This window comes from Bufo bufo, chromosome 3, assembly GCF_905171765.1.
Source record: "Bufo bufo chromosome 3, aBufBuf1.1, whole genome shotgun sequence".
Taxonomy (NCBI): Eukaryota; Metazoa; Chordata; class Amphibia; order Anura; family Bufonidae; genus Bufo; species Bufo bufo.
This window is the reverse complement of record NC_053391.1, coordinates 459,675,834-459,703,024: the sequence shown is the minus strand read 5'-3', so window position 1 is coordinate 459,703,024 and position 27,191 is coordinate 459,675,834.

Genomic DNA, 27,191 nt, shown 5'->3' with positions numbered 1-27,191 from the left:
AAGTTAAATTTTTTAATTGTATCTCTATTTTCCATTAAATCTTGTGCAACACCTAAAGGGTTAACAAAGTTTGTAAAATCAGTTTTGAATACCTTGAGGGGTGTAGTTTCTTAGATGGGGTCACTTTTATGGAGTTTATAATTTAGGGGTGCATCAGGGGGGCTTCAAATGGGACATGGTGCCAAAAAAACAGTCCAGCAAAATCAGCCCTCCAAAAACCAAACGGCGCACCTTTCACTCTACGCCCCGCTGTGTGGCCGTACAGTAGTTTACGGCCACATATGGGGTGTTTCTGTAAATGGCAGAGTCAGGGCAATAAAGATACAGTCTTGTTTGGCTGTTAACCCTTGCTTTGTTAGTGGAAAAAATGGGTTAAAATGGAAAATTAGGCAAAAAAATGAAATTCTCAAATTTCATCACCATTTGCCAATAACTCTTGTGCAACACCTAAAGGGTTAACGACGTATGTAAAATCAGTTTTGAATACCTTGAGGGGTGTAGTTTCTTAGATGGGGTCACTTTTAGGGAGTTTCTCCTCTAGGGGTGCATCAGGGGGCTTCAAATGGGACATGGTGTAAATAAACCAGTCCATAAAAATCAGCCTTCCAAAAACCAAACGGCGCACCTTTCACTCTACCCCCCGCTGTGTGGCCGTACAGTAGTTTACGGCCACATATTGGGTGTTTCTGTAAACGGCAGAGTCAGGGCAATAAAGATACTGTCTTGTTTGGCTGTTAACCCTTGGTTTGTTAGTGAAAAAAATGGGTTAAAATGAAAAATTTGACAAAAAAATGAAATTCTCAAATTTCCTCCCCATTTGCCAATAACTCTTGTGCAACACCTAAAGGGTTAACAACGTATGCAAAATCAGTTTTGAATACCTTGAGGGGTGTAGTTTCTTAGATGGGGTCATTTTTGGGTGGTTTCTATAATGTAAGCCTCGCAAAGTGACTTGAGACCTGAACTGGTCCCTAAAAATTTAGTTTTTGTAAATTTCTGAAAAATTTCAAGATTTGCTTCTAAACTTCTAAGCCTTATAACATCCCCAAAAAATAAAATATCATTCCCAAAACAATTCAAACATGAAGTAGACATATGGGGAATGTAAAGTCATCACAATTTTTGGGGGTATTACTATGTATTACAGAAGTAGAGAAACTGAAACTTTGAAATTTGCAAATTTTTCCAAATTTATGTTAAATTAGGTATTTTTTGGTGCAAAAAAAATTATTTTTTTGACTCCATTTTACCAGTGTCATGAAGTACAATATGTGACGAAAAAACAATCTCAGAACGGCCTGGATAGGTCAAAGCGTTTTAAAGTTATCAGCACTTAAAGGGACTCTGGTCAGATTTTCAAAAAATGGCCTGGTCCTAAGGTGTAAAAAGGCTGTGTCCTTAAGGGGTTAAGGAGACGATCCTGGCGCTTGCTGGACTTTCTTGGACACCCTGAAGCCTTCTTAACAAGAATTGAACCTCTTTCCTTGAAGTTCTTGATGATCCTATAAATTGTTGATTGAGGTGCAATCTTAGTAGCCACAATATCCTTGCCTGTGAAGCCATTTTTATGCAACGCAATGATGGCTGCACGCTTTTCTTTGCAGGTCACCATGGTTAACAATGGAAGAACAATGATTTCAAGCATCACCCTCCTTTTAACATGTCAAGTCTGCCATTTTAACCCAATCAGCCTGACATAATGATCTCCAGCCATCTGCTCGTCAACATTCTCACCTGAGTTAACAAGACGATTACTGAAATGATCTCAGCAGGTCTTTTAATAACAGCAATGAAATGCAGTGGAAAGTTTTTTTTGGGATTAAGTTAATTTTCATAGCAAAGAAGGACTATGCAATTCATCTGATCACTCTTCATAACATTCTGGAGTATATGCAAATTGCTATTATAAAAACTTAAGCAGCAACTTTTCCAATTTCCAATATTTATGTAATTCTCAAAACTTTTGGCCCCGACTGTAGATAAACAATAAAAAAATAGTAAAAGATAAAGAATATGTAGCTAGTGTCTATACAGACAAAGCGTTATCCTTCAATCTTTATGGTCGTACCCCTATTGATATTGGGGTACTAGACCATGTAACGCATTGTCCCAACATGAAAAAAGGTTATCACAAATCATGCTGGTGATGATTATGTCCACTTAAACGGCGAACCACTGTGCCTAGATCCTTTTAAGAAAATATACCCCAATATAGTGCTTGCACATTAATAACGTTTAAATATATGGATTGCCACAAGGGATCATTTGTAATCGTCAACTGGCTGGTTGTTTGCCTTAAATTAAGATACAGATTGAGGCATAATTGATATACAGTTGCAACTGATTGTAGAGCTAGCAATAGTTTATGTGCATATTCGCAGTATATTACCGCTCTGTCGTCCCGCTGGATTGTACAGGAGGTGCAGCTGAATACATTTGGAAAAGGCAGCGGGCCTGCTCTGCTTGGAGTCCCACGTGGCGTCCCACGTGGACACTAGATGTTGGTATAGAGCGTTATTCCTTACAGCGCTGATGTGGTTCAGTTGCAGTTGCAGTATCTCCTCGGAGCTGAATGAAAATTTAGATACCCTTTACTTCAGTTTAGTGATGAGGAGTAGATTTAGCAATAGTCAGCCAGTCCACAGGGGCCAAAATATATAGAAGTATAATACAGTTAATGCTAATCCCTGCTCCTTCTTCAGTGGCTCACAGTTACCCTATGTAACTAGTAGGAGTCTTTAAAAAATAATTTCAAAAAGATGATGCAATTATTAATAATAATACCAATAATTGTAAAGCAATTAAAAATACAAAAAAAAACTAAAAAACGCATCTGCGTTTTTGATGTTATTTGTATGTGTTTCTTGTGTTTTATTTATTTTTAAAAAGATTATTTTGTACTAAAATGGTTCTTTTTTATATAGTGGTTATATTTTATATAAAACTCTGGGGTATCCCATTTTCTATTACAAATACATGAGATTTTCTTAGTTGTTGAATTGGTTCATGTCAAATAGATGGTATTAATTGAAGTGAATGTATGGTCATATGTTGAACTAACATTGTTTATAATTGTAAGTTATCAGGCGTGAAGAGGCCCCCTTCCCCAATCTTCAACCCCATCACTTTTCACGCCTGGTAATTTACGATCATAAACAATGTTAGTTCAACATATGACCATACATTCACTTGTGGCAATCCATATATTTAAACGTTATTGATGTGCAAGCACTATATTGGGGTATATTTTCTTAAAAGGATCTAGACACAGTGTTATGCTGCTTAAGTGGACATAATCATCACCAGCACGATCTGTGATAACCTTTTTTTCATGTTGGGACAATGCGTTACATGGTATAGTACCCCAATAGCAATAGCGGTGCGACCATAAAGATTGGAGGATAACGCTTTGTGTATACAGACACTAGCTATATATTCTTTATCTTTTACTATTTTTTATTGTTTATCTACACTGCTTATTTGTATGCCTGGTATCTTCTAGCTATATTTGCCTGTGCTTGGTGTTTTTAAGCAACACTACATTCGCCGGTATTTGTCACTATTTATCCTACAATCAGTGAGACCTTCATTGTATGTTCAGATATCCATAAATACTCATGCTTGATTAATATATTTTAAATTTTTTGTTTACTTTTGCGCGGATTTACGTTAAATTTTAACTTAAATATGTTAAAATGTTGTGCAGTACTTGATGCTCAGTGACCTATAAGACATTGTTTTAATAAAGAAGCTAGATATATAACCAACTTATTTTCATTTGTTCCATGCAGCATCAGATGTGAGTGTGCCTTTCATACATTTACTTAACAGTAAAGCTTCATTTATACCTTTTTTTTTTACAAACTGGAAAACCATAATGAATGATAAAGATTATAAGTACAGTGGTCATGAGGGGAGATTTTAACTTCCCAGACATTGACTAGGGACATGATTCTGCCTCAACCGCAAAGGGGAGAAGATTCCTCAACTTGCTGCAGGACCACTTTATGGACCAGTTTGTGGAAGCTCCCACTAGGGGCGATGCTCTGTTGGATCTGGTAATTTCTAATGATGCAGAGCTTGTTGGAAATGTTACTGTTTGAGAAACACTAGGTAAGGCTACTTTCACACTAGCGTTCGGGGCTCCGCTTGTGAGTTCCGTTTGAAGGCTCTCACAAGCGACCCCGAACTGATCCGTCCAGCCCTAATGCATTCTGAGTGGATGCGGATCTGCTCAGAATGCATCAGTCTGGCTCCGTTTGTCCTCCGCTCCGCTCAGCAGGCGGACACCTGAACGCAGCTTGCAGCGTTCGGGTGTCCGCCTGGCCGTGCGGAGGCAAACGGATCCGTCCAGACTTAGGCTACTTTCACACTAGCGTTCGGGGCTCCGCTTGTGAGTTCCGTTTGAAGGGGCTCACAAGCGGCCCCGAACGGATCCGTCCAGCCCTAATGCATTCTGAATGGATGCGGATCCGCTCAGAATGCATCAGTCTGGCTCCGTTTGTCCTCCGCTCCGCTCAGCAGGCGGACACCTGAACGCAGCTTGCAGCGTTCAGGTGTCCGCCTGGCCGTGCGGAGGCAAACGGATCCGTCCAGACTTACAATGTAAGTCAATGGGGACGGATCCGTTTGAAGATGACACAGTATGGCTCAATTTTCAAACGGATCCGTCTCCCATTGACTTTCAATGTAAAGTCAAAACGGATCCGTTTGCATTATCATGAACAAAAAAAATAAAAAATAAATTTTTTAGTTTTTTTTTTTGTTCATGGTAATGCAAACGGATCCGTTCTGAACGGATCTAAGCATTTGCATTATAGGTGCGGATCCATCTGGGCACATACCAGACGGATCCGACCTAAACGCAGGTGTGAAAGTAGCCTTACAATGTAAGTCAATGGGGACGGATCCGTTTGAAGTTGACACAGTATGGCTCAATTTTCAAACGGATCCGTCCCCCATTGACTTTCAATGTAAAGTCAAAACGGATCCGTTTGCATTATCATGAACCAAAAAAAAAAAAAAAATTTTTTTTTTTTTTTTTTTTGTTCATGGTAATGCAAACGGATCCGTTCTGAACGGATCTAAGCGTTTGCATATAGGTGCGGATCCGTCTGTACAGATACCAGACGGATCCGACCTAAACGCAGGTGTGAAAGTAGCCTAATAGTGACCACAATCTAATTATATTCCCCCTAAACTATAAGAAGCAAACTCTGTCATGCAGAGCAAAGACACTAAATTACAAAAAGGCTAATTTCCCTGGTTTGAGGGGAGCATTTCTGGGCATAGACTGGGAGCAGCTACTGTCACGTATTAATACTGTGGATAAATAGAAGAGCTTTAAATCCACATTGAGTAATTGCACTAAAATATTTATTCCTTCAGGTAAACGGCTAAAATTAAACCCCCCATGGCTTACCGCTACTGTAGAAAAGGCAATAAAAGATACAAAAAAGGGGGCTTAAAAAATACTAATTTGAGGAGTCAGCTGGAGCGTTTGAAGATTACAAAGTGCTTAATAAAATCTGTAAAAAGGAGATAAAATTAGCAAAAATACAAAACGAACAGCAGGTAGCATAAGACAGCAAAACAAATCCCCAAAAATTCTTTCAATATATAAATGCTAAAAAACCCAGGTCAGAGCAGGTAGGTCCACTAAATAATGGTAAAGGGGGGTAGTCACTGAAGATAAGGAAAAGGCACAGTTACTAAAAAAATTTTTTAGTACATCTAGTAATATACTCAATTGGCTAACTGTAGATATGGTCCAAGACAAATTAGGGTAAATGTGAACAAGGCTTCGTGTCCTGATGGATTACACCCAAGAGTGCTTAAAGAGCACAGTTCAGACATTGCTGTGCCCCTCCAACACTCCTGTGGGTAATTAAAGGTCTCAACAATAGTGAAGCCCAGACTGCCACCGTCACGTGCAAAGATTTATTGTACTTACAACAGTATCTCTGATAAAACGCATAAAACAATGGTATGCACACTTCGGTATCGCCCGACCCTGGTTTTGCTGTCATGCTTCGTCAGGAACATACCATTGTTTTATGCGTTCTTTTAGAGATACTGTTGTAAGTACAATAAATCTTTGCAACAGGAGTGTTGGAGAGAGGAGGGATCCTCTGGTATACCCCTTGCAGATCTTTCCCGTGCCTTTTGTAACCCGTACCAAGAACGGAGGAGGTGTATCAAGCAGCGCGGTTTTCCACTTTCTTGATTTACTTGCTTCTGTGATCTTCCCACATCACATTGAAAACCTGCAGCGCAAGATTACAGATACAGATACGTATACTATTGACTTTTTTAATGTAATATGTCTATAGCTCAATATACTGATAAGAACTCATTACCAGCATTTACTGTGAGCTATGAAATGATGACAAATTACCATCAAAATAATCTAGTCAAGTACCACCAGACTAAAAAAAAAAAATAATAGGCACATCTAATTTTTTTAAACGGACACAAAAAAAGGTTGCCTATCCAGAATTTTCTAGAAGGTTGGCAACTCTGCTTATGGCCTTTGACCTCTTTAGAAATCAATAGGGGAAAGTAAAGTTCTAACATTTACCCATATGTTTTTTTTTTAAACTGTACTGTCCATCAATTTGTATTAAAGGGGACCTGTCACCGTATTTTTCTGACTTCACTTGTACATGGAGGAGGTGTTATCTGTGATTATTGCATTCCCTGTATAAATGTCTATACATACATAGCTGTCAGGCACTGATAACTGTACATAGGAGAGGTGTTATCAGTAATTAATAGCATTCTCTGTGTAAGTGTGTATACAGAGATAGCTGTCAGTCACTGATAGTTGTACACAGGGTAGGTGTTATCAGTGATTGATAGCATTCTCTGTATAAGTGTGTATACAGAGATAGCTGTCAGTCACTGACAGTTTTACACAGGGAGCTGTTACAAGTGAAAGTATTATCTGTGTAAGTGTGTATACATACATATCTGTCAGTCATTGATAGTTGTACATGGGGGAAGTGTTATCAGTGATTGATAGCATTATCTGTGTAAGTGTGTATACATACATAGCTGTCAGTAACTGATACCTTTAAACAGGGAGGGTTTATCAGTGATTGATAGCATTCCCTGTGTAAGTATGTATACAGAGATAGCTGTCAGTCACTGATAGTTATGCATGGGGCGGTATAGAAAGAGCAGAGATTTAAATGTAAAAATCATACGTTTTGCAGAATCTTTTCCCACAAAACTATATATCAATCAGCTCAGATACTTCTGTTCTGTAACATGTCTACTTATTGCACTGCATTTCGTGGTGACAGGTTCTCCTAAAGTTGTCCTGCATGCCAAACTACTGCTTCCTCAACTCTTCTGTACACTACACTACACCCTTCACAACGTTACTGTATGCTAAATCACTTCATCCTTAGTTATGATGACTATTGTTTACCAAATGCGATATATAAGAGAGATACAGTGCATTTCTGAAGCCACTGAGACATTAACCGTTTCAGGACCAAGACATTTTTCACCTTTCTGCCTAGGCCATTTTTAGCAAATCTGACATGCGTCACTTTATGTAGTAATAACTTTAAAACGCTTTAATTTATCCAGGCCATTCTGAGATTGTTTTCTCGTCACATATTGTACTTCATGACACTGGTAAAATTGAGTCCAAAAATTTCATTTTTATTTATAAAAATATACAAAATTTACCAAAAATTAGAAAAAATTAGCAAATTTCCAAGTTTAAATTTCTCTACTTTTATAATGGATAGTAATATCTACAAAAATAGTTGCTACTTTACATTCCCCATATGTCTACTTCATGTTTGGATCATTTTGTGAATGCCATTTTATTTTTTGGGGATGTTAGAAGTCTTAGAAGTTTAGAAGCAAATCTTGAAATTTTTCAAAAAATTTACAAAACCCACTTTTTGAGGACCAGTTCAGGTCTCAAGTCACTTTATAAGGCTTACATAATAGAAACTGTGACGGACCCCCAGTACTCAGGAAGAGTATGTCCGCCTCTGTATTCTTCCTTCCTCAGGAGTAGAGTTGAGCGAACACCTGGATGTTCGGGATCGACGGGTTCGGCCGAACTTCGGAAAAAAGTTCGAGTTCGGGACCCGAACTTGACCCCGAACCCCATTGAAGTCAATGGGGACCCGAACTTTTGAGCACTAAAATGGCTGTAAAAATGTCATGGAAAGGCCTAGAGGGCTGCAAATGTCGTCAAAATTTGGTTAAGAGCATGGCAAGTGCTCTGCAAACAAATGTGGATAGGGAAATTACTTTAAATAACATAAAATACGTAAAAATAAAAAATTATAATCTTGATCTAGGAGGACCAGGTCCATATGGAGTAGGAGGTTGAGAAGGCGGTGGATGTGGCGGTGTAGGTGGAAGCGGCGGTGGAGGAGGATGTAGCCTACACTGGTTTTTGGTTTTAAATTTTATTTTTAAAATTAGGGTACACCCCAAAACATTGAGAAATATAACCTGTGATAACCCCCTCCAGTCATGCTAAACACACGTTCAGACAATATTGAAATTATTGAAATTTATTAATCTGTCAACTAGGTAGAGGAGGGGTATATTACACCCAAAAATTGGTTAATTTCACCCGAAAAAGTAAATGACAATTTTTTTTTTTTGTTTAACCTGTCTACTAGGTATAGCAATGGTACTATACACCCAAAAATTTGTTAATTTCACCATAAAATGTAAATGACAATTTATTTATTTTTTAACCGGCCTACTAGGTATAGCAGTGGTACTATACACCCAAAAAATTGTGAATTTCACCCGAAAATGTAAATGACAAAGTAGTAAAATTATATAAAATAAAACATGTACAAAAAGAAAAAAATTGATTTATGAGGTGGAGTTCCGCCGAGCGACTCACCCATGCGTGCTGCAGCTGAAACTCCACTATCGCCTGCCTCTGCTCGCATAGTCTGGCCAGCATGTGCAAGGTGGAGTTCCACCTTGTGGGCACGTCGCATATGAGGCGGTGAGCGGGAAGGCCGAAGTTACGCTGCAGCGCTGACAGGCGAGCAGCAGCAGGGTGAGAACGCCGAAAGCGTGCACAGACGACCTGCACTTTATGCAGCAGCTCTGACATGTCGGGGTAATTTTTAAGGAATCTCTGCACCACCAAATTCAGCACATGCGCCAGGCAAGGGATGTGCGTCAAACCAGCTAGTCCCAGAGGTGCTACGAGATTTCGCCCATTATCGCACACCACCAGGCCGGGCTTGAGGCTGACTGGCACAAACCACTCATTGCTCTGTTGTTTAAGGCCAGTCCACAGCTCCTGCGTGGTGTGGAGTTTGTCCCCCAAACAGATAAGTTTTAAAAGTGCCTACTGTCATTTACCCCTGGCTGAAGTTGGTGGTGAAGGTGTTACGCTGACCGGATGAGGAGCTGGTAAAGGATGAGGAAGCAGAGTAGGAGGAGGAAGCAACAGGAGGCAAACTGAAGCGCCCTGCAATCCTCGGTGGTGGAACGACATGCGCCAAACTGCTATCCGCCTCAGGCCCAGCCGCCACTGCATTTACCCAGTGTGCTGTTATGGAGATATAACGGCCCTGACAGTGCTTACTGGTCCACGTATCCGTAGTCAGGTGCACCTTGCCACAGATTGCGTTGCGCAGTGCACACCTGATTTTGTCCCCTACTTGGTTGTGCAGGGAAGGGATGGCTCGCCTTGAAAAGTAGTGGTGGCTGGGCACGACGTACTGTGGGACAGCCACCGCCATAAGGCCTTTAAAACTATCTGTCTCCACCAGACGGAATGACAGCATTTCAAAGGCCAGTAATTTAGAAATGCTGGCATTTAGGGCTAGCGATCGCGGGTGGGTAGGGGGGTACTTCCTCTTCCTCTCCAGGGTTTGGGATATGGAGAGCTGAACGCTTCCGTGGGACATTGTGGAGATGCTTGGTGACCCAGGTGTTGGTGTTGCTGGCAGATCCTCTGTTTGCGGAGTGCTAGGTGGCACTGTCACTCCAGAGGTGGATGAAGAGGCTGCCACTGCAGAAGAAGAGGAAGCAGGAGGATCCAGAGACCTTTCTTGGTTTTTTTAGGTGTCTACTCCACTGCAGCTCGTGCTTTGCACTTAAATGCCTGGTCGGTTGTGCTCAGGTTGAGAACGTTTATGCCTCGCTTCAGGCTCTGATTGCACACATTGTAAACCACTCATGTCTTGTCGTCAGCACATTGTCTGAAGAACTGCCACACCAGGGAACTCCTTGGAGCTGGCTTTGGTGTGCTTGGTCCCTTGCTGCGTTGGGCAGTAGAAGGCGTACTGTCTAGAGAACGGCCGGTCCGCTTTTGCACCCTGCTCCCTCTTCTGTTATGCTGGTGGCTCTGTGCGACCAGTGCCTCTTCCTCCGAACTACATAGGTCACTCGTATGACCTTGATTCGATGTGGGGTCGAGAACCTCATCGTCCTCCACATCATCTTCCACCCAGTCTTCACCCCTGACTTCCTTGTCGGTCTGCACACTTTCGAAAGCCCCAGCAGTTGGCACCTGTGTTTCGTCATCATCCGAGATGTGCTGCGATGGTCCTCCCATGTACTCATCTTGAAAGATAAGTGGTTGGGCATCGTGCAATCAATCTCTTCCACTTCTGGGGCAGGGCTAGGTGGATGGCCCTGGGAAACCCTGCTATGGGCTCTTTCACACTTGCGTTGTCCGGATCCGTTGTGTACTCGATTTGCCGGAATTACATGCCGGATCCGGAAAAACGCGTAAGAACGCATCATTTTATATTTCCGGATGCGTCTTTCCGGCTTTTTTGGTAAGAGACTGATCCGGAAATCCTGAAGCCGACATCAATGTTTTTTTTCCGTATCCGTCAAACGGATCCAGTATGGGGCTGGATCCGTACGACCGATCCGGAAAAAAAACGTTGATGTTGGCTTCAGGATTTCCGGATCAGTCTCTTTTCGCACCAGCCAAGTCCTTCCTACTTCCTGGTGCAGACGCAACTTCCGGATCCGTCATTGCGTCGTAACAACTGAAGATGTTAGGACGGATCCGGAATAATACATTTCAATGGGCTATTATTCCGGATCCGTCGATGCGGCAAGTGTTCAGGATTTTTGACCGGAGCAAAAAGCGCAGCATGCTGCGGTATTTTCTCCGGCCAAAAAACGTTCCGGTCTTGAACTGAAGACATCCTGATGGATCCTGAACGGATTTCTCTCCATTCAGAATGCATGGGGATAATCCTGATCAGGATTTTTCCGGCATAGAGCCCCGACGACGGAACTCTATGCCGGAAAACAAAAGCGCAAGTGTGAAAGAGCCCTAACAGAGTCATCAAAAAGCAGAAGAGACTGCTGCATGACTTGGGGCTCAGACTGCTTGGCTGATTTGCAAGGGGGTGAGGTGAAAGACTGATGGACATTGGCTGCAGGTGCCAACTGTGGTCTTTCAGCAGGAGACTGGGTGGGAGACAATGTGAAGGAACTGGATCCACTGTCAGCAACCCAATCTACTATTGCCTGTACTTGTTCAGGCCTCACCATTCGTAGAGCAGCATTAGGCTCGACCAAATACTGCTGCAGGTTTTGTCGCATATTCACACCTGAGGAAGGGGTTTCACTTGTGCGTGTAGCTGGCACAGATCGACCACATCCTCTCCCTGCAACAGGAGCTCCATCAGCAGCACCACAACCTGGGCCATGTCCCTTATTTGACGCTCTCCTCATATTTTTCACATTTAGGATCTTGCCCTAAATGGGTGTTTAATTTATAGTAGAATAGAATGACAGTATGCAAAGGGTGTGTCTCACACAGCCTGAACCAGACTAGGCCTCAATAAAAGTTTTTTTTGCCCAAAATGGCTGTATTTCAAATGCCTGAATAAAACCCCTGTATGTAGATGGGGTATCTCACACGGTCTGAACCAGTGAAGGCCGGAAGTAAATATTTCTTTGCTCAAAGTGGCTGTATTTCAAATGGCTGTATTTCAAATGCCTGATTCAAACCCCTGTATGTAGAGGGAGTATCTCACGGGGCCTGAACCAGTGTAGGCCTGAAGTAAATATATCTTTGCACAAAATGGCTGTATTTCAAATGGCTGTATTTCAAATGCCTGATTCAAACCCCTGTATGTAGAGGGGGTATCTCACACGGTCTGAACCAGTGCAGGCCTGAAGTAAATATTTCTTTGCACAAAATGGCTGTATTTGAAATGGCTGTATTTCAAATCCCTGAATCAAATCCCTGTATGTAGTGGTAATATCTCACAGGGCCTAAACCAGTGTAGGCCTGAACTAAATATTTCTTTGCCCAAAATGGCTGTATTTCAAATGGCTGTATTTCAAATCCCTGAATCAAACCCCTGTATGTAGAGGGAGTATCTCACAGGGCCTGAACCAGTGTAGGCCTGAAGTAAATATATCTTTGCACAAAATGGCTGTATTTCAAATGGCTGTATTTCAAATCCCTGAATCAAACCCCTGTATGTAGAGGGGGTATCTCACACAGTCTGAACCAGTATAGGCCTGAACTAAATATTTCTTTGCCCAAAATAGCTGTATTTCAAATGGCTGTATTTCAATTCCCTGAATCAAACCCCTGTATGTAGAGGGAGTTTCTCACAGGGCCTGAACCAGTGTAGGCCTGAAGTAAATATATCTTTGCACAAAATTGCTGTATTTCAAATGGCTGTATTTCAAGTCCCTGAATCAAACCCCTGTATGTAGAGGGGGTATCTCACACAGTCTGAACCAGTGTAGGCCTGAACTAAATATTTCTTTGCCCAAAATGGCTGTATTTCAAATGCCTGATTCAAACCCCTGTATGTAGAGGGGGTATCTCACACAGTCTGAACCAGTGTAGGCCTGAACTAAATATTTTTTTGCACAAAATGGCTGTATTTCAAATCCCTGAATCAAACCCCTGTATGTAGAGGGAGTATCTCTCAGGGCCTGAACCAGTGTAGGCCTGAACTAAATATTTCTTTGCCCAAAATGGCTGTATTTCAAATGGCTGTATTTCAAATGCCTGATTCAAACCCCTGTATGTAGAGGGGGTATCTCACACAGTCTGAACCAGTGTAGGTCTTGAAAATACAGTTTTTTGAAAAAAAATAATTGTGTGTTTTTCAAACACCAGAAAATTATGGGTGTTTTTTTGGTAACAGAATATGAAAGCTGTATATATTAAACTTGAATTTAACACTTGCAGTTCTGGAAAATACTGTTTTTTGGAAAAAAAAGTGTGTATTTTAAACCCCAGAAAATGATGGGTGTATTTCTAGCTTAAATTGCACACTGACTAATCCAGATGTTGTAGATTGCCAAAAAAGTGTTTTTTTGGTAACAAAATATGAAATCTGTATATATTAAACTTGAATTTAACACTTGTAGATCTGGAAAATACTGTTTTTGGAAGAAAAAAAAAGTGTTTTTCAAATCCCAGACAATGATGGGTGTATTTCTAGCTTAAATTGCACACTGACTAATCAAGATGTTGTAGATTGCCAAAAATGTGTTTTTTTGGTAACAGAATATGAAAGCTGTATATATTAAACTTGAATTTAACACTTGAAGATCTGGAAAATACTGTTCTTTGAAAAAAAATAATCGTGTGTTTTTCAAACCCCAGAAAATGATGGGTGTATCTCTAGCTTAAATTGCACACTGACTAATCCAGATGTTGTAGATTGCCCAAAAATGTATTTTTTGGTAACAGAATATGAAATCTGTATATATTAAACTTGAATTTAACACTTGCATGACAGGAAAATACAGTTTTAAAAAAAAAAATAATAATAATAATGTATGTTTTTCAAACCCCAGAAAATGATGGGTGTATTTCTAGCTTAAATTGCACACTGACTAATCCAGATTTTGTAGATTGCAAAAAAAGTTTTATAAAAGCTGTATATAGTAAACTTGAAGTTAACATTTGCAGATCTGGAAAATACTGTTTTTTGAAGAAAAAAAAGTGTGTTTTTCAAACCCCAGAAAATGATGGGTGTATTTCTACCTTAAATTGCACACTGGCTAATCCAGATGTTGTAGTTTGCCAAAAAAAATGGTGATTTGCAATGTCCCAAAAGCTCAGATGCAGTGCTGGTGCACTGAGCTTGCATAAAATGGCTGCCGCCGCCCACCTAACTAACAGAATTCTAAAAGTTAGTTTTTTTTGGTCAATGAGTACAGGGCAGGGTAAAACGATTGTGCCCTGCACCCACACAACTATTTCTCTGTAGGTCGCTGAGTTAGATTCTCTCCTATTCTCTCCCTGAAATCACAAGTCCAGCAGCATCCTCTCCCTACACTTGTAACAGCAGAGTGACGTGCAGCGCTATGTGACTCAAGCTTATATAGAGCCTGGGTCACATGCTGCTCTGGCCAATAACAGCCATGCCATTAGTAAGCCTCTTGAGGCAAGAAGTATGACGCTTGTTGATTGGCTGCTGTGCAGCGTTTCAAAAAGAACCTTTACGGAAATTTTCGGGTCCGGGGTCTAAAAATCCTAAAGTTCGGTACGAACCCGAACTTTACAGCTCGGGTTCGCTCAACCCTACTCAGGAGATATTGTAAACCGCTGATCTGTAGCTCCCAGTTTCCCCAGTCACTGGATGGGACTAAATGAAACTAATTCTGATTTATTGAACAACTGCACAGACATATACAGAAAGTGAACAGATAAGACTGTAATCACATCACATCCCCCTTCCCCTCCCCAGTCATTCTGTCTACCCCCACACCACAGGGGTCCACCTGCTAAAATAGCTCCGGACAGTCCTAGCAGGAGCCTGGCCAAAATGTTATTGTCCTGAGCTCTTTCAGAGTACAATGGGAGTTAATGAAGGGTGGTGCTGGCAGTCTTTTGAAACAAGTTGCACAATTTACATAATTACACATATCCAACACCAGTACACATTTAACTCAAACTGATGACCATGTTGTCACATAGCTCCCCCAAGTTAATGGATGGCAGACCCGGTGAGACCATCTACGGGTCCACTTGGGGAAGTCCCTGAGGTTACAGTCACCCTCTTCAGTTCAGTTTCCGAGATAGTCCATGGTCATTGGCTTTGGGTTTCCAGAGCCTGTGTTGAATTGGGAAATTGGATGGCTGTAGGGCCAGGCTCCCCCGCGACATCCATCCCTGGGCCCCGGACCCCTGGTTCAACCAAACAAGGGGGGTCTCCAAATTCCTAGGACCATAATCACTAGGAAGGAGGCTGGCCATCAGCTCCCTCCAGGTGCCCAGGTCACGGTGGGTTCCGTGACAGAAACCACCCAAAAATGTCCCCATATTAGAAACTACACCCCTCAAGGTATTCAAAACTGATTTTACAAATATTGTTAACCCTTTAGGTGTTCCACAAGATTCAATAGAAAATGGAGATTACATTTCAGAATTTCACTTTTTTTTTTGCAGATTTTCCATTTTAATCAATTTTTTTCCACTAACAAAGCAAGGGTTAACAGCCAAACAAAACTCAATGTTTATTGCCCTGATTCTGTAATTTACAGAAACACCCCATATGTAGTTGAAAACTGCTGTACGGGCATACGGCATGGTGCAGAAGGAAAGGAACGCCATATGGTTTTTGGAAGGCAGATTTCACTGGGATAATTTTAAGCTGCCATGTCACATTTGAAGACTCTCTAATGCACCCCTAGAGTAGAAACTCCAAAAAAAGGCAGGGCGTCCTGGGAAGATGCTGGCTAGGGTAATAGCTAGCCAGGATCCAAAGAAAGAGATTCATAGCATCCGTGCCTTGGATGGGACCATTATTGAGGATCAGGAGGGAATAATGGAAATATTTACAAATTACTTTTGTGATCTATATGAATCGGAGAGTGTTATCTCAGAGGATGCGATTAACTCATACCTGGATTCTATTTCCCTTCCAGTTCTTACAGATAGTCAAAAAGAACGCCTGGAGAGGGATCTATGTCTTCAAGAGGTAGATTAAGTAATTAAAACCTGCTCAGGCAATTCCTCTCCTGGAATGGATGGACTTCCGTATGAGTTTTATCGTAAATATAGGGAGATTATTCTTCCTTATCTGTGGGAAACTCTCTCTGATTCAATAAAGGAGGGATTCCTTCCAGAAACAATGACAGAGGCCGTCATTACATTGGTATTAAAGAAGGGTAAAGACTCTAATGATTTGGGGTCATATAGACCTATCTCTCTTCTCAATACAGATGTTAAACTCTTCTCTAAGACCCTGGCGATGAGGTTAACTAGTGTTATGACATCAATTTTACATCCAGACCAAACTGGTTTTATGCCTAATAAAGGGACTGATTATAATTTACACCGTCTTTTTACTAATTTACAGATGTCCGGAGGGGATTCACGATCTATTTTGTCCATAGATGCCTCTAAGGCTTTCAATAGAGTTAAATGGAGGTTCCTGTGGAGAGTGCTTCATAAGATGCGCTTTGGCCCTAGGTTTATTGGTATGATAAAACTTCTGTATAGATCTCCTACCGCAAGGTTGAATATAAATGGGTATCTTACAAGAAGTTTTCCTATGACTAGAGGCACTCGCCAGGGATGTTCACTTTCTCTGCTGTTATTTGATATCTATATCGATCCCTTGGCCGCTAGAGTTAGACAGGACCCTAGGATTCTGGGGTTTTGGATACTAAGAATTGAAGACCAAATCTCTCTTTATGCAGACGATATTTTATTTTATTTTCAACAGACACAATCCACTTTGTTGAACATCATTTAAACGATACTTCAATTTGGAGAGGTCTCAGGTCTGGATGTAAACTAGGAAAAAACTACCCTCATGGCTTTGGATAATAGGATCATGTACTTAGATAACCTTTTACTCCCTTACAAAGCCCCTATGAACACTGAAAATTTCTGACTCTTTTGAGTATTTAGGTATTATAATCTCTCCTAGGGTGGAAGATTTCATCTCGCTTAACTTGATTCCATTGATAAATAAGCTAAGGTCAAAAATAACAACATGGCTCCATTTATCTCTATCGAGGGCTGATAAAGTATCTCTAATATGGTGATTCTCCCCCAGTTATTGTATGTCTTCAAGAATTCTCTAGTTTGGATTGGGGATAGATTTTTTAAATTAATATAAAGAATTATTAGGGACTTATTATGGGGGCGGAAACGCGTAAGACTTAAATTAGACTATTGGTATAAGCCCTTGGAGAGAGGAGGAGGGTTATTTCTTGGCTGCACAGTTCTGTTTTCTCCGTGAGTGGATTGATAGTCCACTCTGTAAGTATTTAGTGAACAGATCTCCTTATGATAATTTTTTTACGCTATTGGAGTCGGATCAATTGACCGACTCCGATAGAGAATTTAAATCCGCCAGGAATTTGTTTATGAAGTCATGGTATTCGATTAGACTTTGGTGTGGAGTGAAAGGTTCAATTGGATGCACTCCGTTGTGGTATAACAAGCAAAAGGCAAAAGGGTAATATTTTGTATGTGACACAGGTAGTAGGAAGTGGGGATATTGTTTTGTTCACGGTATTATCACAAAGACAAAAATCACAGAAATGATCATGGTTTCGGTATTTACAGTTAAGATCGGCACTTTTAAGTATTAAAGGAAAAAAAGGGTGCAAATTCAAAACTCTACAGAATTTAATGAATTGATAGAGAACTTGGGGCAAAAGATGAAGATTTCTCAACTTTATAAAAGCTTAATTACAGCACGATTTGGTGATATTTGGTGACACACTTGGAGGATCAGGAGAAGTTAGCTCAGGATCTAAAAGTGGTTTCACATAATTTTAATCACGTTGTGGTGCAGTTCAATATTCTACATACAGTCGTGGCCAAAAGTTTTGAGAATGACACAAATATTAGTTTTCACAAAGTTTGCTGCTAAACTGCTTTTAGATCTTTGTTTCAGTTGTTTCTGTGATGTAGTGAAATATAATTACATACACTTCATATGTTTCAAAGGCTTTTATCGACAATTACATGACATTTATGTAGAGTCAGTATTTGCAGTGTTGGCCCTTCTTTTTCAGGACCTCTGTAATCTGACTGGGCATGCTCTCAATCAACTTCTGGGCCAATTCCTGACTGATAGCAACCCATTCTTTCATAATCACTTCTTGGAGTTTGTCAGAATTAGTGGGGTTTTGTTTGTCCACCCGCCTCTTGAGGATTGACCACAAGTTCTCAATGGGATTAAGATCTGGGGAGTTTCCAGGCCATGGACCCAAAATGTCAACGTTTTGGTCCCCGAGCCACTTAGTTATCATTTTTGCCTTATGGCACGGTGCTCCATCGTGCTGGAAAATGCATTGTTCTTCACCAAACTGTTGTTGGATTGTTGGAAGAAGTTGCTGTTGGAGGGTGTTTTGGTACCATTCTTTATTCATGGCTGTGTTTTTGGGCAAAATTGTGAGTGAGCCCACTCCCTTGGATGAGAAGCAACCCCACACATGAATGGTCTCAGGATGCTTTACTGTTGGCATGACACAGGACTGATGGTAGCGCTCACCTTTTCTTCTCCGGACAAGCCTTTTTCCAGATGCCCCAAACAATTGGAAAGAGGCTTCATCGGAGAATATGACTTTGCCCCAGCCCTTAGCAGTCCATTCACCATACTTTCTGCAGAAGTTCAATCTGTCCCTGATGTTTTTTTTGGAGAGAAGTGGCTTCTTTGCTGCCCTTCTTGACACCAGGTTATGCGCTCACACCTGCCTGCTGCCATTCCTGAGCAAGCTCTGCACTAGTGGCACTCCGATCCCGCAGCTGAATCCTCTTTAGGAGACGATCCTGGCACTTGCTGGACTTTCTTGGACGCCCTGAAGCCTTCTTAACAAGAATTGAACCTCTTTACTTGAAGTTCTTGGTGATCCTATAAATTGTTGATTGAGGTGCAATCTTAGTAGCCACAATATCCTTGCCTGTGAAGCCATTTTTATGCAACGCAATGATGGCTGCACGCGTTTCTTTGCAGGTTACCATGGTTAACAATGGAAGAACAATGATTTCAAGCATCACCCTCCTTTTAACATGTCAAGTCTGCAATTTTAACTGACATAATGATCTCCAGCCATGTGCTCGTCAACATTCTCACCTGAGTTAACAAGACGATTACTGAAATGATCTCAGCAGGTCCTTTAATGACAGCAATGAAATGCAGTGGAAAGTTTTTTTTGGGATTAAGTTAATTTTCATGGCAAAGAAGGACTATGCAATTCATCTGATCACTCTTCATAACATTATTGCTGAATGCTGGGTATTGGGGGATCTTGCCAAGGTGGGCTGTCACCAATATAAAAAAAATCTTCTGTTCAAAATAATGTTTCTGGCAAGACTCCTAATAGCACGCTCTTGGTTTGCGCGAGATGTTCCTAGTATTAATACATGGTTACATTTGGTAAATACCAACAAGAGATACCGAGATAAAATGGAGTAGAATTTGGGGAGAATGGAATCTATTGAGCTCCCTTTGCTCTCCATCCTTCTCCATTATTCCTCTGTCATGTTACGGAGGGCCGGTGGAGAAGTAGGACACATCATGGGATGGGAGGGGGAGGGAATTTGTTAATATTGGATTAATAATAAGGAAAGTAAAAGAAAAAAAGAAACGCCAAAAAAATAACCCAATTTTGGAAACTACGGGATAAGGTGGCAGTTTTGTTGGTACTATTTTAGGGTACATATGATTTTTGTTTGCTCTATATTACACTTTTTGTGAGGCAAGATAATAAAAAATAGCTGTTTTGGCACCGTTTTTATATTTTTTTTATTTACAACGTTCTTCTGACAGGTTAGATCATGTAGTATTTTTATAGAGCAGGTTGTTGCAGATGCGGCGATACCTAATATGTATACTTTTGTATTTATTTATGTTTTACACAATAATAGCATTTTTGAATAAAAAAAATGTTTCAGTGTCTCCATATTCTGAGAGCCCTAGTTTTTTTTAATTTTTGGGCGATTGTCTTAGGTAGGGTAATATTTTTGCAGGATGAGATGACGGTTTTATTTGCACTATTTTGGGGTGCATATGAATTTTTGATCGCATGCTATTACGCTTTTTGTGATGTAAGGTGACAAAAAATTGTTTTGTTGAGACAGTTTTTTTATTTAATTTATTTTTTTACGGTGTTCACCCGAGGGGTTAGGTCATGTGGTATTTTTATAGAGCAGGTTGTTATGAATGGGGAGATACCTAATTTGTCTACTTTAAAAATATATATACATTTAACACAATAAAAGCATTTTTGAAACAAAAAAAAAATCCTGTTTTAGTGTGTCCATAGTCTGACAGCCATCATTATTTTAATTTTTGGGCGATTGTCTTAGGTAGGGGCTAATTTTTTGTGGGATGAGGTGTCGGTTAGATTGGTTCTATTTTGGGGGGCATATGCCTTTTTGATCGCTTGGTGTTGCATTTTGAGTGATGTAAGGTGGCAAAAAAATGTTTTTTTAGCACAGTTTTTATTTTATTTTTTTGACGGTGTTCACCTGAGGGGTTAGGTAATGGGATTTTTTTTATAGAGCCGGTCGATATGGACGCAGCAATACCTAATATGTCTACTTTTCTTTTTTTCCCTATTTTTTTACAATTTTTTCCCTTTATTTGTGGAAAAAGACACTTTTCTCTTTTACTTTAAAATTTGTTTTTAAAAACGTTATTTTTTTATCTTTTTTTTTTAAACTTTTTTTTTGTTCCACTCTGGAACTTCAACTTTTGGGGGTCTGATTCCCTTTGCAATGCATGTATTACAGACTCTAATACACTTACAGCCTGCTTGCCTGTGAGATCCAGGAGACTAGATCTCACAGGCTCTCCTGGAAGGCAGCCACAATGACTAATCACAGCAGCGCGGGGACCTGATGGCTGCTTCCTCACTGCACCGACATCGCACGTGCTGCGGTCAGCGCTGACCGCAGCCGTGCAGGGGTTAATGTGCCGGCATCGGTGTTTTCACCAATGCCAGCTCATAAAGCAAGGGTCCGGCTATCAGTGAATATCAGAACCCTGCCGCGGATCGGGTGGGCGCAGCTCCTGCACCCGCCCAATCAGCGTGCCGTACATGTACAGCGCTGTGTGTTAAGTCACGTCCAGGTGCGCCATACATGTATGACGCTGGGCATTAAGGGGTTAAACTGCTGCCCATAGAGTTTTAAGGAGTATGCCATTACACTGAATCTGCTTCTGACAGAGATGACAATTCAATATACCTTATATAATTACACTGCAGAGTGTTTTTTTACTATTTCGCATCAAGCTATGTTTTTTTATGCATGTGAAATCTTTAAAATGAGATCATATTAATAGCTTTAAAACTGTACTCTGCCAAAAACAAGACATTCATAAGTATCATGTCTGTTTTTGTGTCATGTACTTAGTTTGCTGTCAAGATAAGGGGCTTTAAACTGAGAATAGATATTGGCCCTATTTTTCCAATCAGACGACAGCACATCATTACACTAATTAAGGGATCTAATTACCTTTCTAGTATTCAATGTGTTTTAGTGGATGTCTTGTTCGTGTTCCTTGCCAAGAAATAAATCATGCTTTAGTTACAAAGAAAATCCAAAATGCATAGTTATATAGAAACAGATATATTCCGTGACGGAAAAAACTATCCAATTTATATAAGTATAATTACAACATGGCGTTTTTAGTGCCTTAATTTATGAATTAAGAGCCTTCCTATTATGCATGGAAACATTATTTTGGCTTCATTGTTCCTAGATGAGTGCCCTTTTACCAGTTAATGGAATACGTAGAAAATTAACAAAGTATGTTTACTTAACAACTGGCAATTCATAAATTCATTACATAAGAAAAGCAGTGCATTGTAATAGCTCTAATAGGTCTTCTTTAAAACATCTAATTTACATTTCTGCCTTCCTTGGCTAAGAAATTACTTCATTAAGATTTTCGTTTCTAAATTAAAGTAATGTTAATGACTGCTCTTATTTATTGCTTCCATATGTAAGTAGTTATCTTTCTTGCAAATGTGAACGAAACAAAAAAAATTCAACAAATGGCGCCGTCTTTATTTTTAGGGAGAAAGTACATGTGCCTTATTGAATTAACTTTAACCTCGGTGTCTATTGAGCAGACATCCTCTAATGTAAAGACTTTATAAGGGAAAGAGGGGGGCTTATTAAAATGTATTTAGAATCGCAGAGAACACTTTATCACATTTTTCAGCCAATAACCTTTGTGAATATTAAACACCTGGCAAGTCTTAGTACCTCCGGGGACCTGGTGCTGCTGTGTTTGCCCCATGACCTTTGGAAGTGCTGTTCGCCTGTTTGTGATCCACTTTGAATCTGACAAACCGGCCATTCTGAAGAGAAACACCTGTCTGTCTAGGTTGACCTTAAGTCAATGAAGAGATGAAAAAAGTCTTCTGCAAGGAATGGGACTCATGCAGGTGTTTCCCATACATTGCCAAATGAATATATAAAGTTTAAGAAAGTGTAAGAAAGACGAGATAATGTCCGTGTAATATGGAGAAGCTAAAATCTCCTAAAATAACCATTTTCTATCTAGTGCAGGAGACAGGGAAGAAAGCGTTAGTTTAAGGTTTCCAGCCACCATCTCACATTTATCAACATGTGGACTTGAGCTAAATGAACACTTGTGCTGATTTTTATGTTGTGTCATTTTATTAATGATGTTATAAAATTTTGCTGAGTGCAAGGCAGGCTATAATTTTACTGAAAAGAGTCCAGTGAAAAGGGGGAAGGTAATTGCTTTCTTAATGAAATTACAGCGCTTGCTCCATGTTTTATGTAGGGTACTTAGAAAAAAGGCACCACTGCTTTAGTGCCAGCTATACTCACATTTCCCAGCTTCCACTTATACTATGTCAGATTGCTCATTTTGTCAACAGGCCAACAGCATGACAGCAGCCGCAAAGAAAAATGCTCACAAGATATTTTTATTTATTAACTGCTTGATTAACTGTTTTCTAAAGACACGATTGGAAATGTAATTCTTATTGAATTCTTCCATATGTTCTGGGAAGGAGTACACTAACAGTTGTTCTGGAAAACAGGCTAAGTCAAGGTCTTTAGTCAAGGACACTTATACTGGTGTCAATAGGACACAAGCTCAGATCAATAAGCCTATGATTCATCATTTTCATTTTTTGCTACATCCCTAAAACATAATAACAACTTTATTATACAAATCACTTACAGTAACATTACCTGCAAGATCTCCCTACAGCTAGTCACATTTAATTACATCTGGGGCAAGTTATGCTTTTAAGCTCAGATGGTTCTTTTTTCACTGTTCCTGTGCAGCATATGTAATCCTGCCTCTTCCAAAAAGTGAAAGGTCAATTCGATATTCTCTTTGCGCAAACAGTCTCATTGCAGCAGTTTGATACTCGAACAAGGACTCTTGAGCCGAGTTAAAAGATAATTGGCAAGCACAGTGGCACTCGCAATTTTCTTTTATCCCTATACCAGCATTTATTGTCTTATACGGAGAAAAAACATCTGAGAATAATCAAATATTAGGCTTTGAAGCCTTAGGAAAATTATAAGGAGACTTTATTTGACTGTATTTAAACTATTTGCAATCCAATCACTGGGACGGATAGAAGTGAACACAAGTTTTTTGTCTAATATTTAAGCAACTTCCTCACTTATAGTTGAACAGTAGAACAACTGAAATAAAATTGCCTTCACCCTTCTGGGAGCAAATGGAAGTGATCACTTTGCATCAGGCAGTGGGTATGATTTCTGCCAAGGCTCATAAAAATGTTCTATTGTTGATGTGCCTCAGTCAGGGACATTTAGCAGTAAGAATGTCAAATTGTCAAGTGCTTTTAAAACTGTAAGGCTAGAGACACACAATACCATTTTCACTAGAAGCCAGAGGGATGGATTCCCCAAATGTCCTTTCTTAGTGCAGTAACTTATTGTGATAGATGATACCGGCCAGAACCACTGGAAAAAACATTAAGGGCATTTTTACATTTCATTTTCTAGAGATAAATGAGATACAGTTGTAATTGTTTCTTCATGTCATTCATGTGATACAGCACATATAACACACAATTGTCTCTCTACTTAAAGTATGAACTCCACCAGACAGTAACTAATTATGATATTATATTTCCTGCACAATATACTAATGAATGGATCCAAAGATATTGTAAAGTTCTTACATATTTTCCATTACTCAGCCATTACTTTGCTAGTTCATTTTCCTGTGTCATTTTAGGCTTGATTCTCATGGCAGAGCCTAAAGCAGCTGCACAACTGCACATTCCCTCCTCAAGTCTCTGTACCATATGGTGCTCAATGCAGGACCCTATGCAGCCTGCAGCTACAAGCATTGATTCAATCAGGCATGTGTTAGCTCTGTAAGAGGTAGGGTTAGAGCCAAAACATTTTTATCAAAAAACAATACTTTTATTGGAAAGAATCCTTGTTACATTCTTATCAGTGGACCATTCTGGCACCTTTGACTTAGGTCTCAGGAGAACTTTTTTGTTCTGTTCATATGGTTGCTACTGTATTTATTCACTACGCAGCTGCCATTGAGTGTTGTTGAGGCTGCAAAAGCACCATGTAGTATAATAGTGCGACAAAGTACATCTGCAACAGTGTGGGTTTAAAGCCCAAGATAACATGTTGTACATTTATGACATACAGACCTTAGCAGGTTGTATGAACCTGTCATTTACTTTATGCAGCGAAGAGTGCAGCACAGAGTAGTGAAAAGCACCTTGCACTTTCTGGCTGTGCAGAAATAGTCTGATGTATCATAGTATGCACACTCCCCTGGCCTGGCCCTGCCCTGCTGCTAGTTGACAGCCTTTTCCCTATGAAAAGTAATAGAGGGAAAGTTGACAATCAGCAGTTGGAGAAGTGGAGGAGGAGCATGCATTTCATGATTACCACATACTTTTCCTGCACAGCACTGGCCACATGCTCCAAGCTTTAAGTAGTGAGTTTAGGCAAACCCCACACTAATCATGCATAATAGGGACTATGTCACTACTGAATACTACTCTTAGAGAGGGAAGCATGAACATAGTAACATAGTTTATGAGGTTGAAAAAAGACATATGTCCATCTAGTTCGGCCTGTTATCCTGCAAGTTGATCCATAGGAAGGCAAAAAAAAACTGTGAGGTAGAAGCCAAGTTTCCTCACTTTAGGGGAAAAAATTCCTTCCTGACTCCAATCAGGCAATCAGAATAACTCCCTGGATTAACGACCCCTCTCTAGTAACTATAAACTGTAATATTATTACACTCCAGAAATACATCCAAGCCCCTCTTTTAGTGAACTCACCATCACCACCTCCTCAGGCAGTAGCTTATTGGTTCCCTTTAAAAATGACTTTTCCTTCTGCTTTTATGTTGTACTGAACCTCCCAATCTCTCCGATTCCCACTTTTATCTTTTGTATTAATTACTCAACATATTTTAGTATTGTTACTTGTACATCAAAAGTGTTTAGTACTCTTTAAGTGATATATCTTTGAATATTATGAGAATTTAATGTCTTTGTGCTTAGAAATGCATAGAGAAAAGGATTCTGGTAATATATTGATATGAGTTTATCACTCTAACAAGAGTAAATCAATGCTCAAATTATCTATACAAACTTAAAGGTCATTTTTAAAAAAAGGCTGTCGTAACAAAGTTAATAGCTTAAAAAGAAGTAAAAAGAAAATTAGTAAAGACTTAAAGAGTAATATTTAAAAATAAGAAATTTGGCAATAGTATGATATAGCCAATATATCAGTCCTCTGTAATGTATCCATGATCTAACTGAAAGTTGGCATCAGTCATGTGACATTCTTCACATCATATAATCCCTGGCATGCAGCAAGCAGGCAGCACAAAGGACACATTAATGTGATAAGTAAATAGGACTAGTGTTGGAACCATGGATGAAATAGTAAGGCAGCTCTCACCTGCGCTGATTCAATCACCCTCTGTGCACAGATGCCGCACCTGGATGCGGTAAAGTCCAGAAAATAATGAAGAAATATCCAGCTCAGTTCAGGTGAAGTATTATTAACTTTTATTCCAGCGTCTAAAATCCATATAACAAGTGTAAATCTACGCGTTTCAGACCTCTTAGATATGTGGGTCCTTCCTCATGACAAACATGTTGGAATCATGATTTTATTGTGGTTATTACAGTAAGTACATTACTATGTGTTTTTACATGGCTGCTGGCCTTTAGGTGATGTTGAAAAATGGCTGCTTTTCTCTAGGTGATGATGTCAGGTTAATAAAGTTTAGTTTAAAAAATACAAATATACACAGATCTGATTCTACAAAGACCTTGACAGACATGATGGGGTACTGATTCTACAAAGACCTTGACAGACATGATGGGGTACTGCAACAGGTGATTTTACTGTATATACTTAACATGTTCTGCTCCCCAATACACAAACATTCACCTGTTAGATACCTGAGCAGTTAACTGAAAGTCAGGTCACATGATATTTGTGAGGGTCACATGATGGCTCACATGACTGTGCGACATGACACGGTTACCATGCATGCTTGTTGCCAGTCACAACATGTTTTAGCATGTTTTGACATTTCCCCTTTAAGTTTTGTGTTCCTTCCCATCCTGGTGTCTGCCCATCCACAGAGGAGCAAAGCTCCTTCTCAAACAAAGGCAGATATACAGTCGTGGCCAAAAGTTTTGAGAATTACATAAATATTGGAAATTGGAAAAGTTGCTGCTTAAGTTTTTATAATAGCAATTTGCATATACTCCAGAATGTTATGAAGAGTGATCAGATGAATTGCATAGTCCTTCTTTGCCATGAAAATTAACTTAATCCCCAAAAAAACTTTCCACTGCATTTCATTGCTGTCATTAAAGGACCTGCTGAGATCATTTCAGTAATCGTCTTGTTAACTCAGGTGAGAATGTTGACGAGCACAAGGCTGGAGATCATTATGTCAGGCTGATTGGGTTAAAATGGCAGACTTGACATGTTAAAAGGAGGGTGATGCTTGAAATCATTGTTCTTCCATTGTTAACCATGGTGACCTACAAAGAAACGCGTGCAGCCATCATTGCGTTGCATAAAAATGGCTTCACAGGCAAGGATATTGTGGCTACTAAGATTGCACCTCAATCAACAATTTATAGGATCATCAAGAACTTCAAGGAAAGAGGTTCAATTCTTGTTAAGAAGGCTTCAGGGCGTCCAAGAAAGTCCAGCAAGTGCCAGGATCGTCTCCTAAAGA